This window comes from Platalea leucorodia, assembly GCF_965183815.1.
Source record: "Platalea leucorodia genome assembly, chromosome: 24".
NCBI lineage: Eukaryota > Metazoa > Chordata > Aves > Pelecaniformes > Threskiornithidae > Platalea > Platalea leucorodia.
Window position 1 is genome coordinate 2,773,340 of NC_138846.1, and position 11,773 is coordinate 2,785,112.

General features: G+C 62.8%; 1 long non-coding RNA gene across 1 annotated transcript; it reads right to left on the reverse strand.

Moving 5' to 3' along the window:
* Nucleotides 1–4,333: 4,333 nt before the first annotated feature.
* Nucleotides 4,334–8,956, reverse strand: LOC309600739. The gene is made up of 6 exons (XR_014230457.1): nucleotides 8,896–8,956; nucleotides 7,077–7,244; nucleotides 6,721–6,867; nucleotides 5,664–5,785; nucleotides 5,410–5,531; nucleotides 4,334–5,115 (listed from the first exon to the last, which is right to left on the reverse strand). It is a non-coding gene; the product is annotated as an uncharacterized lncRNA (long non-coding RNA).
* Nucleotides 8,957–11,773: the final 2,817 nt, after the last annotated feature.

The following is an 11,773-nucleotide window of genomic DNA, read 5'->3' on the forward strand; positions in this document are numbered from 1 at the left end:
TAAATAGCAAAGATAGCGCCCATCGCTCGGTGGCACTTCCGCCACCGATAAGCACGGCTCTCCCCAAAAGCACACAAGGCGACCGGGTGATCTACGGGCTCCCAGACTCCCGCAGGCGTCAGTGCCCAGAAAAGCAACGTGGATGCCCGGGAGCTTCCCGGTTTAGTGCCAAAACAGAGCCGGGGATCTCGGGGCTAAAGCCAACCTCCCGCGCCGGGAGCCGGCAGCACAAGGGAGGGGATCCTGGCGCAGCAGCATCCCCCGGACCAGATCCCAACCCTGCGGGCGACCTCCAGCCTCCGCAGCCCCCGCCTTTGCCTGTCCGCTCCGGTCCGGCGCAGTGCCCCGGGGTGCACCCCTGCACCCCAACAAGTCAGACCAACCCCATTTACCGCCCGCCGGCACTGGCACACCGGCAGCAGCTTCCCGCCGGCCCGGCTCTCCCGGCAGGGCACCGCGGCGTTACCCGCTTGGTGCCCGGACGCATCGGTGACAGGCGGGCGCCTCCGGCCAGGAGCCACTGACTCCCCGCAGCACTAAAAGCCCGGCACCGAGCCGGCCTTAAGGTCCACGTTTGTATTTCAGCCCCCCCAAACGTCGGTGAGCACCAGCTGGAGAGCAGCGAGGAGGCCGGGGATCGCGTTACCCGCAGGCTGCGCTCACCGGCGGCCTTCGGCTCCCGGATGGAGCGCGGGGACCACGGCACGATGGCTCAGCCCAGGCAGGGGACAGGGGCCTTGGGGAGATGCCCTCACCCAGCCCCTCTGCTCCGTGCTGAGAACGGCCAACGCTCATCACTGGAGTGCGTGGGTAGGGGTGGGGACCGTGCCGGGCTCCTCCAGCCTCGCCGCCTGCTCCAGGCCAGCGCCGGGTCCTGGGGACAAGTCCCCGGACACCCTGGGTGCCGGGCGGGCTGGAGGGCAACGGGTGCCACAGCGCAGCCAGCCTGCACGCCCAGGCAGCTCCGCCAGCACTTTGGACCCAGCCGGAGCAGCGAGTGCCAGGCCGGAGCAACGGCTCCCAGGGGAGGAAGCAAGAAGCAAGGTCTTCCTCCTAAAAGGCTCCCCAACGGAGGGGTCCAGCCTCTGCGAGGAGCCAGAGGAGCAGGCGGAGGGTGAACCCGTCCCTGCAGCGGGCAGGACACGGGTGCCAGGACGTTGCCCCCGGTTTCTTTCCAGGCAGAGCCAGATTCCCCGGCACGGGCAAGGATTAACCGCCGGCCACCGGCTTTCTCGGCGGCTGGAGGATGCTCGTGCCGGCCACCGCCGCTAGACAGGGAAACCGAGGACAAGCGGGACGAGCGACCGGCGGGAGGGTCACGACAGCGGCCTTTGGGTCAAAGCCCGCCGGCAGCAGGGAGGGAGCGCGCGAGGGGGGACCCAGGCCTCCCGTCCCCGCCGTCCCACGGGAGCAGCCGTGGCGCAGGGCAAAGGGCAGGGAAGGCGCCGGCGAGCGGCTCGGTGGGACAAAGGGGACAGTGGCAGCGGGCGAGATGGGTGCTGCAGCACCCACGAGCGGGGCCGGCGGCTCCTGGGCGGCTCAGGTCACCCCGGGCTGCCAGGGACGTACCTGTCGGCGTGCGGCGGGGGGCGCGGGCCCCATGGGAGCCGGGTGCTGGGTACCAGCCCTGCTCCAGCTCCCCAGCTGGGCGCTCCCTCCCTGCCTCTCTCACACAAAACAAACCAGGAACCGCTGGGCAAATCAGATCCTTTTCCCTGTTAACCCTTTGCCCTGCATCGCCGCGGAGCCTCCGCTCCCATTCCTGCCAGCGGACAGACGGACGCGCGCCCTGGTTCTCACGGGGCACCCCAAATTCGGCCTTGCTCCCCCTTTCTCTCCTCCCTTAGCCCCCGGCCGCGGCTCCGCGCGGGGCTGCCGGCGCCCTCAGCACAGAGGGGCCCTCCTGTTTCCCACTCCATCAGCTCTTAGGGTCCCAGAGCAGCCTCAGGGTCCCCTCGGGGTCTGAGCTGCCCCTTCCCGGCTCCCGGGAGCCCTTCCCGGCGGGAGTTACGGATAACGCATCACGGGCTGCACCGCAGAGCAAGGAGCATTACTCCGTGCCTCAGTTTCCCCATCTCCCAAGGGCAGGGATTTCCTTCCCCCGGGAAGCTTTGGCACGGCGCAGTCGCACTTTTCCAACCCGGCACAACTGGCTGCCGGCTCGGGGCTGAGCTTTAAGCGGCCGGCGCGGGTGCAGGGAGCCGGTCAGGGTGCGGAGCAGCGCACCCAGGAGCTGCGATAAGGGCAGGGCAAGCGGAGGTGACGCAGGCTCCCGGCGGCGTCACGCTGCCCACGCCGCACCGTCTGCCGCGGGGCTGGACCCCGCTCCGCTCCCCACTGCCGCGGGGCTGAGCCCCGTGGTGCCCCGAGCCGCCGGGCGATGCCGGAAGGATCACGCACCTTGGACAAACCCAGCGCGTCCGGATCCCAGGGGGATTTCATTTCCTGGGAAAAGCCACCGTGAAACGAAGCAGCCGCAGACGGAGCAAACCGTTCCCGCGCGAGAGGCACCTGCGAGCGATGAACACCCCGACGCGTTTAATCCCCGTCTGCCAGAAGCGGCCTGGAGGTTTTGAAAAGCTCCCGCAGCCTTTGTTCGAGGTGTCCCGGCACCGCTCTCACGTGAAGCACCCGTTCAGCAGGGAAAAAAAAAATAAGGAAAATAAATAAATGCCCTCTTGCCGCGCACGGGCCGGGCTGCGCCGCCGCAGGCACGTCCCCGGTCTCCCAGCCCGTGGCACCGTCTCTCCGCTCGATATTCCTCAGGGTAAAGATTTAGCCCGCGAGGGAAGTGTTTGTTTTAAATAAAGAGGTGGCAGCGGGGACCTTTGGGCAGCTTTCGGAGAGCGGTGCCAGGAGGTGACACCTCCCTGCAGCGCCCAGGTCCGGAGCTGGCACCGCTCGGCTGGGCCCGGCCCTGCCCTGCCCCGCGGGGAGGAAAACCGCAGCGGCCGGGCCGCGGACAGGCTCCAAAGGTTTTGTTCGAAGCCTTCAGGATTTAGTCGGACTACCATCCCGGGCTCGGGACGAGGGAACAAGCCCTTCCCCAGCTCACGCGCTGGTTTTGGGGCTGCACCGGGGCTCAGCAGCCATTTCGGCTCCCGGTTTTCCAGCACCGGAGGCTCCGCAGGCAAGGAGCCGACACCAAAACGCTATCGACGTTTCCGAGGGGTTTCTGGAACCGGTCCCTTGTCACCAGGGTGCCGGGGCGCAGGAGAAGCAGGCACGGGTGCCCTCAGGGCTCCCACCCTGCCTAACGCCACGGGGACGGCCGACAGCTCCAGCTCCGAAGCTCCACCATAACCCACCAGTATCAGACGCGTCCGTGACCGGCGTTTCCAGCGCTAGCACAATCCAAGGCTCAAAGAGGAGCGCTGCTATTAAAGATACGACACACAACTCCTCTTGACGCCAGTCTCCCATCAAAACCGCCCCAGCCTGCCCTCAGAAGCCCACACCAGTGCGCTGCTGCTAACTGGCACCAGTTACCGTCACCCTTTTCTGCCTGCGGATCCCCAGACAGGCAGGAACCGTTCCGCAGCGGGAGCAGCCGTACCTCAGCCTGGCGAGGAAACCTCCGCTGCCGGGCGCATCCGAGCGGGCTGCGCCAGTCAGACCCGTCAGCACAAAGCCCCTGCGCCCTTCAGGGAGCTTCTCGAGCATCCGACGGCGACCGTCTCCCTAATCCTGCCGCTTGCAACGCTCGCCGGGCAAAACAAAGGGTGCAACCGGTGGCAGCGAAGGTTGGGGCGAGGGGGTGAGGAATCCCGGCTTGGAAACATTGTTCTGGTAACAAAGGCACAGTGTTCGCTCCGGCACGGCCCGGGATTTCTCTCCACCAACACGAAATTCTCGGCTGCCACCACCGTGCTGGTGAGCAGGGGCCAACACGGAGCCGGACCGGGCTGTTCGGTGCCACGGGAGCCCGGCGCGGCCGGAGCCACGAGCCGCCACGGAGCCCTCGCCCCAATCAACCACCTCTCACCAGGGGTGGGTCCCCCGAGCCGAGTCATCGCTGTGCCACTACCTCCTCCAGAGAAAAAGCACAAATCCATGCCCGACAGGCAGCCACGGCATGATTTATTTATGGCGGCGAAGAGAAACCTTACACGAGGGCTCGGGGCCGTCAGGAAAGCTGCTGCGCGGCACCAGCCCCTCGGAGAACAGAGGAACGAACCTGGCGAAGCGATTTCTGCTCCCCACGCGTTCCCTCTGCTCTCGTTCTTCCACTTGTTTTACTGAGGGAGTAACGTACTGATTTATTTTCCTGCCTATGCCCTCCGGTCGCGTTTGCAGGCAGCCAGGTGCCTCCAGGACCTCCTGGTGAAAGAAAAGCAGGCTGCTTTTGTGGTGTTTGCTTTATTACAAAGCCTTCAGTTCCTCAACACACCTCAACAGAACCGCCAGGAAAAAAAACCCAAACCTCAAACAACCAGACACACGGCAACGAACCGCTCGCTGAAACACACCGGGGCTTCCCCTGCCCCACCCAGCAAAGAGGGAGCCCTGAAGCCTCGGCTCAAAAGGGGCTTGCCATCGGCACCGGGCAGAGCTCCTGCCCGAGGTGTTTCGGCAAGGCGGGCAGCACCCGCAGCCGGGGCCCCCCCGATTTACAGGGTTCGAGACGACGGCAGCAGGCAGAGGTCCCCTCGGCTGGACGGCGTCTGGCAGGCAGCAGAGAAACGCTGCAGAGCTGCACCCCCACAAATCGGCGCCGCTGGGCGTTAACGCGTTCGTGTCGCAGCTCCGCCGGCATTTATCTGCAACCGCGCAAGGGGACTCTGCTCTGAATGCGCAGGCGGGGGTTTGGCTGTGGCCTTTTCCGTTTTTTCTTCTTTTTTTTCACAGGAGAAGGCAATGCACCGCTGCCCCTGAAGCGGCAGGGCTGAAGCGCAGCCCAGGCAGGGCTTTTGCAGGCTGTTGCTGACCCAAAGACACCCGCGGTTCTGCGTGGGCTAATGTTTGCTCTCTGCCGAGCTCTGGGGTGCTGGTGGCATTAGGCTTTGCTCACTTCGTTTTGGTCTTGGGGATGTCGTATTTTCTCTTGCTCAAGCCCCGCAGCAGCAGCAGCCCGGCGGAGGGCAGGGCTATCACGCCGAAAGCTGCCCGGCCCAGCTGGAAGGAGAAATTCGTAGAAAGAATTCAGAAAAACAAAATCCCACAGAGCTGAGTTATAACCATCAGAGCTTCCACCCCTAAGTGTCTGGCCCAGATCCCGCAGAGGCAGCCGGGAGGGAAACTGCTCCTCCTGTGAGATTTTCTTCTGGACGAGCGACACAGGGTAACCACAACCCGCGCTGGAGTTCTTCAGGTGACCGTAGCGCAAACCCAACGCACCACAAACGGGCGCTGTGCTGGGTTGCACGATCGCCGCAGCGTAATTTCAAGGATTAATTGAAAGATACTTACAAAGCGAGGGGAGAAGCTCCTGTCAAACTCACGCTGAGCCAGGATTCCTCCCTGCCCAGGAGCACTCACGGAACCAACCTAAAAACGGGGAGGAGGAGGATGGTATTCGCCGCCTTTCCTTCCTGCAACAGAGCACGTGCAGTATGAGTGCAGGGGCACGCATCACCTCCAAACAAGCTTAAAGAGCACAGTCAGGCGTATCTGATGTCCAACAGCGGCTACAACTGCACCAACAGTCAAACCAAATCACTCACCGTCGCCTGTCCACCCTCCTGCGCCAGGCAGGCGATGGTAGCAGAGGTGACGCTGAAGTAACCAGCTTCAGGAGGCCGCAGAATCGCAGCGTGGGACGCATCGCTCACTCCGAGATCTGTAACTTAAGGAAAATAGTTGCATTTCATCAAAGGAAGGAAAGTAAGGAGATGGGTAAAGAAGAGAATCGAACCAGGCAGCAAAGTCAGTCCTGCCAACAGATCCCAGTCCTCCGTAGTTACAGACATCCCGACCCATCCAAGGCGGATCCAGCCGCTCCTCCTTCCCCACAGCGCCCTGCCCAGGGTCCGGCACGCTGCAATCTCAGCGACGAGGAACGAGGAGAGCAGAGCTGCGGGACGCTTAGGGGTAAGAACGAGCGCTGGGAGGGGAGACGTTGCAAACCATGGGAAGATACCGAGCGATCTGGAGCCACCGGGCACTGAACAGCCCAGAGACGATGCCAAAATCCTCCGAGGGTAAAGAATCATCCGGCAGCTCCGTATTTAAGGCAGCACTAAACTCAACAAGGAAAGGGACACAGGAGGAGAGTCTCAGATTTGGTATTCTGCTCACTGAGGGACTGAGCCATAGAGGGACGGCAGCTCCGTACGGACAATTAACAGCTGGAAGAACTGAGGTTTGAAACATAAAAAGGCACCGAGACAGGGAGGAGAGTCAAGGTGCATTCCAAGGAGGCTGCAGAAAGAGGAAGGCGAAGCTGAAAAAAAGTCAGGAAACCGGATATCAGGAAAGCTCACAAAGCCAAGAAAGAGCGTCTGTGTGCACGGGGAGGGGAACATCACAAGATGAAACACGAGGAACTGCGCCAGGCAGCCAGAGCAGCCACGAGGTGAAAGCAGGGAACAGCGAAAGCGGGGACAAAGGAACGGGAAGGAAAAGGCAGATCGCAGGGTCGGACTTCAAGCAGCGGTGGTGAGCTCAGACTTCGGGGGAGCAAAGAGGACAGCACACCACGGAGCCTAGAAACAGGCTCAAACCCTGCAGACAGACTCACGCAGGAAGATCTGCTCCCAGTGAGTAGGAGACAAGGCTTACCTGGCGCCAGCGCCGCAGGTGACGCCCCGCAGAGCCCAGTCCTCCACAGCGTATCTGCTTAACAGCGATCTGCAGGCCCGGAGCCTGGCCCCTTCCTCACAGCGGGCCGTGCAGAAGGGCAAACACAGTGAGAATCAGGAGCCTCATCTAGAAGCAAGAAGAAAACGGAGTATCATTGATTATTTTATTGCAAGGAGAACGCAAATAGGACAACTAAATGAGACAATTCAGGCTTTCACATGCAGCAGGACACGAAGAGCTGTGTACTCTGCAGCAACATCGATCAGGGATATCACAGAGCAGGGAGAAACGGCCCCGGCACCACACAGGTCTGCAGCTGCCCCTCAGATACTTACGTTCTTGCTGGAAAGTGTACAGGTACGGGCACAGCAACAGCTTAGGTTGGCAGGCATGGCAGGAGAGAAGATGGTTGTCTCCCTTTTCAAAGCCCCAACAGGTATCTCTGCTATCGCTGAAGCGGCAGGGTGAAGGATGGCAGCTTTCCACCACTGCCTGTGCCACCTCTGACAAAACAGAGCTGGTTCTTCTCCCCATCAAATTCCTTGTTCTTCTCAGAGTGCAGCAGCTCCTCCCCCAGCCACCGCGGTACCACCAGCTCCCGCCCGTGGCCTTCCTCTCCCCAGAACTCCCCGCTTCAGGCCACGTCTCCCCATTTCCCTCAGCCCAGCAGCTCTGCAGCTGCCTCACAGAGAGGACGAGGGGACCCCACTGCCATTACCTCCGCTACCTGTACACCCCGAGGTGGCAGAGCCCCCGCCCGCTCTGCCAGCGGACCCTCCTTTCCCCTCAGTACTCCCCCACCACAGTTTTCACACCAGCATTTCCACCCCAGGCTGCTCCTACGCACCCACGCAGCCCGGAGGGCTCCCTGCAGACCAAGGAACCCCCCGGTTTCACCGACTGCTGCCTGCAGGAGACCCAGGGGCCGGGCACCAGCGCTGCCCCCAGCTCAGTGGCACCCCCAGAGCTCCAGCAGCAGCAGCAGCCCCTGCCTGGGCCCCCACGTCCCTGCAAAGCCCCCTCCCAAGACCCCCCCACCACCCCAGGGAGCTCTCCCACCCCCACAGACCCCTCCCAGGCCCCCCCTCCATGGACCTGCTCTATTCCAGAACCCCCCCTCTGGCCCCAGACCCATCACAGCCCTCCCCTGCCCCACAGACCCCCCAGCTCCCCCCTCATGGGTCCTCCAATGCCCCACAGACCCCCCCAGTCCTCCCCTGCCCCACAGACCCCCATCTTCCCCCTCCACGGGTCCTCCAATGCCCCACAGACCCCCAGCTCTCTCCTGCCCCACAGACCCCCCAGCTCTCCCCCTCATGGGTCCTCCAATGCCCCACAGACCCCCCAGCTCCCCCCTCATGGGTCCTCCAATGCCCCACAGACCCCCCCCCAGTCCTCCCCTGCCCCACAGACCCCCCAGCTCCCCCCTCATGGGTCCTCCAATGCCCCACAGACCCCCCAGCTCCCCCCTCATGGGTCCTCCAATGCCCCACAGACCTCCCAGCTCTCCCCTGCCCCACAGACCCCCCCAGCTCCCCCCTCCACGGGTCCTCCAATGCCCCACAGACCCCCCCAGCTCTCCCCTGCCCCACAGACCCCCCAGCTTCCCCCCCCCCGGGTCCTCCAATGCCCCACAGACCCCCCCCAGTCCTCCCCTGCCCCACAGACCCCCCAGCTCCCCCCTCATGGGTCCTCCAATGCCCCACAGACCTCCCAGCTCTCCCCTGCCCCACAGACCCCCCCAGCTCCCCCCTCCACGGGTCCTCCAATGCCCCACAGACCCCCCCAGCTCTCCCCTGCCCCACAGACCCCCCAGCTTCCCCCCCCCCGGGTCCTCCAATGCCCCACAGACCCCCCCCAGTCCTCCCCTGCCCCACAGACCCCCCAGCTCCCCCCTCATGGGTCCTCCAATGCCCCACAGACCTCCCAGCTCTCCCCTGCCCCACAGACCCCCCCAGCTCCCCCCTCCACGGGTCCTCCAATGCCCCACAGACCCCCCCAGCTCTCCCCTGCCCCACAGACCCCCCAGCTTCCCCCCCCCCGGGTCCTCCAATGCCCCACAGGCCCCAGCTCTCCCCTCCACAGACCCCCCCTGCCCCACAGACCCCACTCCCCGCCCCACGCACCCCCACAGCCCCCCCGGCCGCCGCTCACCGCCGTCGCCCATCGCCACCCCGCGGAAGACCGAGCCGCGGCACGGCCACCGGAAGTCCCCGGTGACCGGAAGTGCGCGCCCCCGAGGCACGCTGGGAAATGTAGTTCCCCGCCCACCGGGGGACTCCGCGGAGGGTTGGCCTGCAAACGCCACCGTTAATTAAAAAATACACTGCTTTAGCGTGGCCTGCCAGGGGCCCTGCCGCCCTCCAGAGAGCCCTGGGATCTTTGCCAGGCTTTGCTGGGGCCTTCCATGGAATCACAGAAGGCTTGGGGATGGAAGGGACCTTTGAAGGCCACCCAGTCCCACCGCTGCCATGGCAGGGCCACCTTCACCCAAACCAGGCTGCTCGGAGCCCCGTCCGGCTGGACCTTGGATGTGTCCAGCGATGGGGCACCCACCGCCTCTCTGGGCACCCGTGCCAGCGTCTCAGCACCCTCAGCGTGAAAAATTTCTTCCTTATATCCAGTCTGAATCCACTCTCTTTTAGTTTAAAACCATCACCCCTTGTCCTGTCGCTACTGGCCCTGCTACAAAGCCTGTCCCCACCTTTCTTATAAGCACTGAGAGGCCGCAGTGAGGTCTCCCCGCAGCCCCCTCCTCTCCCGGCTGAGCACCCCAGCTCTCAGCCCGTCCCCCCAGCAGAGCTGTGCCACCCTCGGAGCATCGCTGTGCCCTCCCCTGGCCCCGCTCCCGCAGCTCCATGTCCTTCCCGTGCTGGGGACCCCCGAGCTGGACGCGGGGCTCCAGGGGGGTCTCCCCAGAGGGGGCAGAATCCCCCCCTCGCCCCGCTGCCCACGCTGCGGGGATGCAGCCCAGGAGACGGCTGCCTTTCTGGGCTGCCAGCGCACATGGCCGGCTCATGTTGAGCTTTTTGTCTATCAGCACCCCCAGGTCCCTCTCCGCAGGGCTGCTCTCCACTCCTCCATCCCCCAGCCTGTGCTGACACCAGGGGTAGCCCCGACCCAAGTGCAGGACCCTGCCCTTGGCCTTGTTGAACCCCGTGAGGTTCCCACAGGCCCAGCTCTCCAGCCTGCCCAGGTAACCCTTTTGAAGGGTTAGGTTTGGGTTTGGGGGGTTTTGAGGGAGAAAGGGCAGAGCCCCGGTGTTTGTGGGGCTGATAAAGGGTGCGAAAGGCTTTCAGTCCTGGCCACGCTCACGTGGGAGCCATAGCTGGGGGCCGTGTTGGGTCTGGGCTCTGTTTTGGGCTTGGGTTAAAAGTTCTGGAGGGGCTCAAAGACCAAAACAGGGATCCCAGCGAGAAGAAAAGGCACGGGGTCCTCTGGGGCACCAGGAAAGCAGAGGATGACTTGTGAGGGAACTCCGAGGGTCCTAAGGCCGTTACAGAGACAAAAGAAAGCTCAGGGAGGAAAAGAGGAGCTGGCGATGGGACCTGAGCCGAGAACATCAGCTCTCATGGGGCCAGGGACTGAACAGAGGCGTCCTAATTAGCACAGAGGACAAAACGAGTGCTCTGGGAGGCAGAGAAGGGCTGAGGAGGGACCCACCCAGCACCCACCAGTACCCACACAAACCCCCAGGACCCTTCCAGTGCCCCCAATACCCTCCCAGATCCCCACGACCCCCAAAAGTCCCCCAGCACCCTCCCAGAGCCCCTAGTATATCACAGAGCCGCCCAGGACCCTCCAACTTTCTCCAGCAGCCTCATCAGACCCTGCTGGGACCTTCCCAGAGCCCCTCGGTATCCTCCTAGACCCTCCCAGTACCCACCAGAGCCCCCAGGGCCCTCCCAATATCCCCGGTACACTCTCAGAGCCCTCCCATATCCTCCAAGTGCCCCCTCAGAGCACCCCCAAGCCTCCAGAACACCCCAGAGCTCCCAAGGCCATCCCAGAACCTCCCAGTAACCCCGCTGAGCACCCAGATACACCCTAAAACTCTTCAGGACCCCCCAAGAGCGACCCAAGACCCTCCCAGTGCCACCTATACCCACCCAGCACCTGCCAGAACCCTCCCCATACCCCCAGTACCCTCCCAGAGCCCCCCAGTTTGTACATTTGTGTTAAGTCAAAATATTTTTTTTGTCCTTCATTGCACGAGGGTCTTGGCCCATCAGCTCTTCGCTGGTTGCTGGTTTTGCTGAAGATATGCTGGGTTTTGGTCCCCTTCCAAGGACAGAGCTGGAGCTGTAGGTGCTCGGTGGTCTACAGAGATCTCCATGCTTGGAGAGGAGATGTCTTCAGTCGATAGGGTTTTAGGAGTGAGCAATGCTTTGGCAAAAGGGTGAAGAACCCCCCAATAACCTATCCGGAGCGCTCAACCGCAACCGCAAAGGCCAATATGGGGTAATTTTGATAGGCGAGGTGTTCTCAGCCGTCACCTTGCAGATGGAGACTTGTTCAGTTCCCCCGTCTCCCCCAAGGTGGCAGCGGCACCTCAGGCCAGCACAGCGCCCAAATAAATAGAAAAGCGATCCTCGAAGTTTTCCACTGCAACAAACTACAAGACGTTTTTTAAAGCCTGTAGTAAATACACGAATTTAAAGAAAAAGGTTTGGTGGACTTGCAATCTCAACCAAAAGGTTTAACGTGAAAACCTTTTTCCTTCAGAACTGGTTTTACCGTCCCCGTTGGGAACGCGCCGTGTTTGATGAGGGGTTGCGTCGCGTGGGCGCGATGGCGCTGAAGGGCCAGCGACAGCATCTATATTTCGATATCATCATGACGAGAACTTACATCGATGTGAACCCACGGGTATCGGCTACGTTCCCTCCCCGCACTTTTGGCAGCGGTGCGATGGTCTGTGTCCTCCGCTCCCAAATCACGGACGCCGTTTGGAGAGAAACATCGTTTGCAGGGAGGTGTTGTGAGAGGCCCTTGCTTGGGGGAGCACGGCCAGCTGAGAAGGTACCAGCTG